The sequence below is a fragment of the Nannospalax galili genome, unplaced genomic scaffold, assembly GCF_000622305.1.
Source record: "Nannospalax galili isolate Female #2095 unplaced genomic scaffold, S.galili_v1.0 scaffold161, whole genome shotgun sequence".
Taxonomy (NCBI): Eukaryota; Metazoa; Chordata; class Mammalia; order Rodentia; family Spalacidae; genus Nannospalax; species Nannospalax galili.
Window position 1 is genome coordinate 401,975 of NW_008348586.1, and position 6,000 is coordinate 407,974.

A 6,000-nucleotide genomic window follows, 5' to 3' on the forward strand; every position below is an offset into this window, starting at 1 on the left:
CTTGGCCACAGGCCAGTCCAGTGGAGGCAATTCCCCAATTAAGGCTCTCTCTACTCAGGTGTATCAAGTTCATAACTAAAGGTATCCAGCACACACACATACATAAATATATGTGTAATTTTAAACCTAGGTTCTGTATATGATAGAAAACATGCATTATTTGTCTTTCTGAGTCTAATTTTGCTTAACATAATGATTTCCAACTCCACCTATTTTTCTAAGACTTCCTAAAACAATGCCACCAACTGGGGACAAAAATCTCCAAATACTTGGAGCCTATGGGGGACATTCTTATTCCAACCATGACAGCTATTGAGAATAAAGAACAATAAACACGGCTATCCAAGTACTGCTGTGGTATGTAGACCTACAGTCCTTCAGGAGTAGACCCAGACCATATCAGTGTTCTATTTTTAATTTTTTGAGAAATCTCCATACTGAATTCCACAGTGCCTGTGCAAGTTTACATATCCATCAGCAATGAATAAGGGCCTCTTTCCACATACCCTTGCCAGCCTTTGTTGCTATTTGCTTCCTTCATGATAGCCATTCTGACTAAGGTGGAATCTTAAACCAGCTTCAATTTGTATTTCCCAGGTGACTACAATGTTGAACACTTTTTCATGTATTTATGGCCATTTGCATTTCTTCTTTTGAGGACTGTCTACTCGTTAATTAGCCCATTTGTTGGCTGGATGATTTCAGGGAAGGGATTGGTTTTCAATTTTTCAGTTTTTATATATTCTCTATATTAATCTCCTACCTGATTTTTAGTAAGCAAACATTTTCCCTCCCTCACCCCCATTCTATAGGTTGTCTCTGCACTCTGGTGGTTGTTTTCTTTGCTGTGTAGAAGTCTTTTAATTCCATGCAATCCCATTTGTCAATTCTTGGGATTATTTCCTGTGCTACTGAAGTCTTCTTTAGAAAGTACTTGCCTTTCTACATCTTGAACTCTTATACCTATGTTTGTTTTTCTTTAGCAATTTCAAAGTTTCAGATTTTATATTAAAGTCCTTGATCCATTGGAGACAATTTGGTTTGCAAGAACTTCATTGAGAATTTTTGTGCCCACATTCATCAGAAAAATTGGTTTAGAGTTTTTTTTTTGTTGTGTCCTTATTCAATTTGGGCATCAAGGTAGTGATGACTGTGTAGAATGTATATGACTTGAAAAGCATTGGCATTAGTTCATCTTTAAAAGTTTGATAGAATTCGGCAATGACTCCATGCAGTCCTAGATTTTTCTTTGTTGGGAGATTTTTGGTTTACTGCCTCAATCTTGTTGATTGTTATGCATCTGTTTTGAGTTTTTATATCCTTTTGGTTTAATTTTGGTAAGTCATGTCTGTTTAGGAATTTATCCATGTTTTAATAGCCAACTAATAATGCATCACCAATGACCATAGAACTGAAAATGACAAAAAGTGTTTTAGAATGTGTTATGAAGTTAAACATTATTTAGGGAACATGTAGAAATAGTAAGCAAATGAGAGGAAGGAAAGGGACAGAGAAAGAGAAAGGGTAGAGGAAAAGCAAATTTAAATAAAACAAAGGGGGCAGATGCTGGGGGAGGATTACAAAGAAGAAATGATTGGGGGAATTAGTTTTCAAAGATGTTCCCAATAATGAAAAAGTTTTTTAAAAGCAGATAAATGTAAGAAAAGGGAGTTAAAAATGAGTAGGTCAAACTGCTGTCAATGTAGAGGCAGAAGGAGGGAACAAGGACAAAACCAAAGCTAAGGTAAAAGAAAAAATATCGCCAAATAGTGAAAAGATATGTAAGCAAAATTAGGTAAAGATATGAGGGGAAAAAAACAAAATAATTTTTAAATAAAAAAATACAATAGACTAAAATACTACTAAAATTGTAAAAATGAAAAGAGTGATGAATTTTTCTTAAAAAGTGTGTGTGTGTGTGTGTGTGTGTGTGTGTGTGCGCGCGCGCGCGCACGCAGTGGGAGGGGGTGATTGGTGGCTGGAGAGATGGCTCAGCAGTTAAGAGCATTTGCTGCTTTTGCAGAGGACCCACTTCATAGTCAAAAGCCATTTGTAGCTCTGGTTCCAGGGTATCTGATGCCCTCTTCTGGCCTCCACAGGCATCAGGCATATGCATAATACACTTACTTACATGTAGGCAAAACACATAAACATTAAAAAAAAAAAAAAAGAATTAAAAAACAAAAGAGGTATTAAAACGGCTCTTACCTTAAAAATGGAAGATTGCCAATTGTATGAATTGAGGGAAAGGAGTGTCGGTTGAACTTGTGGACTCGTGTCATTTCTATGATTTATGTTGTTGCTGAGTCAGTGTCTGTTTTCTGTTACAGGTATCTTATCTTGGTAGCTTACCTTCATGGCACTCTGCTGGCCACACTTACCTTTTAAGCATGTGGACTAGGTGGATTTTTTCACCCTTCTGAGACTCCTCAGATCATAACCCTGGGGTTGAGTAATATTTTAGCCAGGAGGTATCTCCCTGCTGCCTTGGGAGTGTGGGTAACAACCACAGCACTGAGATCAGTGCCTGCCTTTGTGCTTTCAAGACCATCTCAGTATTAGTCCCCTGCTAGAGAGATGCAGCTGTGGGTATCACCTACACTCCTGGAACTTCAGACCTTTCAAGCTCTGTAGCAGTCAATAACTCCAGAGATTTACCCACCTGCTGGCTTCAGCCTCAGAGCTGTTAAACTCCAGGATTATTCTCAATTGTTGAGAACTGCTCCCAGTTACCCAGCTTTCCCCATGTGCTTCCCAACCTGAGCTGAGCCTCCAGACACCTACACCTTTCTGCTTGTCAGCATTGGCCCTCTTGCTGTCCACAACTGCCTCTCTGGGACTTTCCCTTCCCTGTGGCAGGCCAAATTGAGGTTCCCTGACCTGTGGCTGTTTCCTGATCTCAAGACTCTAGGGTAGCTCAGTTTCAAGTAAATGATCTGTAAAGATGGCATCTGGCCACCGCCCTCTAGTTTATATAGTGTGACAAAGTGGGCTTTGCCTTCACCACCGACCCACTTGGCTGAGGACTGTCTCACCAAAGCTACAACTGTATTTTGAGTGAGGCTCATGCAGGCCATGGTTTTGTCTTGAGGGTAGACATCAACTGAGAATAACCCTGGAGTTCGATGTCAGCAAGTGTATCAGTCTCTGGAGTGCCCATCTATTACTCAGGGCTGTAGAGCCCCCAGATTGACATCCACAACCACATTGCTCCAGCAGAGTAACTAATGCTTAAAGGTTTCCTTGAAAACATCGACAGGTTCTCTGCCTGTACAGACTCACTCACTGCTATGGTTGTTTCCAACCTCCCAATACACTTAGGAGCTACCCCTATCCTCCAGCTAAAACATTAGTTACCCCAAGGAGTATGATCTGGGAAGTGTCAAAAGGATGACAGAGCCTACCTGGCCCATGGACTGCAAAGCTAATTGTGGCCAGCAGAGGCCATTGTCAAGCAAAAAGGAAAACTACTGAAGTGAAATCTAGTGGACATTTGGCACCTGTGCAATATAGGCTCAACGCTAGCATAAACCATAGGAAAGAGAAGACTCCGCAAATTAAATGAACACCCCTGCCCCAAGCAGTCTCCAGTTTTCAAGAAACCAGAAAAAAAAAAGTTGCTTCAACACCTCCTCCATTGCCTTCTTCTGTGCTTTCCTGTTTTATTTTTTACTACACTTTTTTTGATATTTTTACTTTATCTTACTAAAAACTTTGTTTTGTATTTCCCTTCATACATTCGTCTAATTTTTTAAAAAAACATCTTATTTATTATTTTTTATTTTATGGGTATGAGCGTATTGCCTGCATGTATGTGACTGGTGTCATGCAATGTCTCCAGAGGTCAGAAGAGGGCGTAGGATCCCCTGAAGTTACAGATGGTTGTTAGCCACCATGTGGGTGCTGGGAATTGAATCTCAGTCCTCTGCAAGAGCAGCCAGTGCTCTTAACCACTAAGCCATTTCTCCATCTAATTTTGTTTATGCAATTTTTAATTATTGGGTAATGTTTTTTCCCTCCTTTTCCCTATCCTTTTGTCCCTTTACAATTAATAGTTGTCTTAGTGTTCTCTAAAGGAACAGAACTAATTATATAGAGAGATATTTGAATTTATTGTATATAATTATATATGTATATACATATATATATTTATTTATTGGCTTACTGGATAGGGCTGAGTAGACCAACAATGGCATAGGTAACTTATATACATGCAGGCAGGACACTCAGACACATAAAATAAAAATAGATTAAAGTTTTTTAAAAGCTATAAAAAATCACTCACAAAGGCAGACACATCAACATAACATCAGATTTTTCATCAACAACTTGAAAAACTAAGAAAGCACGGAATAATATATTTAAACCCTGAAAGCAAATAACTACCAACCAAGACTGCTATATATAGCAAACCTCTCTCAAAATTTATGGAGAAATAAGCACAAATAAAGACAGCTCATGATAACCAAGCCAGCACTGCAGAAGATACTTAAAGGAATACTATATACACAGGAAGAAGAAATACAGCCTCAATAATGAGAACACAAGAAACAATACATTTAATTAGAAGACCAGATGAACAAAGGCAAACTAGGAAAGAATCCATCGTGTCCAACAGAGTAAACCAGCAAACTCTAACACTGACAGGGGATAAAGGAAAGAACAGCCAGGGTATGGTAGCACATACCTTTAAGCACTCAGGAGGCTGAGGCAGGTGGATCTTTGTGAGTTCAAGGCCAGCCTGGTCTAGACAGTGAGTTCCAGGGCTACATAGTGAGATCCTGTCATAAATAAAGACAAAAAAGGAAAGAACAGATAATAATACAACCAAAAGGAAAATACCAATAAAATTATAGTAAACACCCATTTTTAAAAAATATTCTGTATCTATCTATCTATCTATCTATCTATCTATCTATCTATCATGTATCTATATCATCTATCTATGTGTATGTGTGTGTACCCAAGTATATGAATGTGCACCACATGCATTCAGTTCCCGTGGAGACCAGAAGAAGGCATCAGAGTCCATGGAACTGGAGTTATGAATGGCTGCAAGCCATCCAATATGGTGTGAGGAACCAAACCTGGTTCCTCTGGAAGAGCAGCAAATGCCATCTCTCCAACCCATAAAACTCTTTCTCTTTTTTAATTTAAAGATTTATATATTATTTTTATTTATGTATGAGTGTGTTTACCTGTATAAGTTTATGGGCACCACGTGTGTGCAGATGCTGGAGGCCAGAAGGCATCAGATTCCCTGGAACTGGAGGGACAAGCAGTTGAGCCATCTATCCAGCCCCCATAAACATCTCTTTTAATAAATGTATATGTAAATCACCTCAACTCAGCCTTAAAGAGATGCAGACTGGCTGACTAAATTAAAAACTAGATTCAGTTACCTGTTGCCTCCCAGAAACACATCTCACTAGTAAAAATAGCCACAGACTGGTAGGTTAAAGAATGAAAATTAATCTATCAATTGAATGGAAACCCAAAATAAACTCATGTAGCTAGTTTGATATCTGATAAAGAAGAATTCAAACCAAAATTAGTTAGAAAAGATAAAGAAGGCCACCACATGATAAAGAGAACAATGCTCAGGAAGATGTAATGGGCTGGAGAGATAGCTCAGTGGTTAAGAGCACTGGCTGCTCTAGTAGAGGACCAGAGTTCAGTTCCTGGCACTCACATGGTGGCTCACAACCACCTATAACTCCAGTTCCAGGAGGATCTGATGTCCTCTTATGGCCTCTGTGGGTATCCATAACTCTAGCTCCAGGAGGATCTGATGTCCTCTTATGGCCTCTGTGGGTATCCATAACTCTAGCTCCAGGAGGATCTGATGTCCTCTTATGGCCTCTGTGGGTATCCATAACTCTAGCTCCAGGAGGATCTGATGTCCTCTTATGGCCTCTGTGTCATTGTAGATGACATACATGCAATCTAGTTCACAATCAAGATTAACCATAACACTACATATCTGTATGAGATTAGACT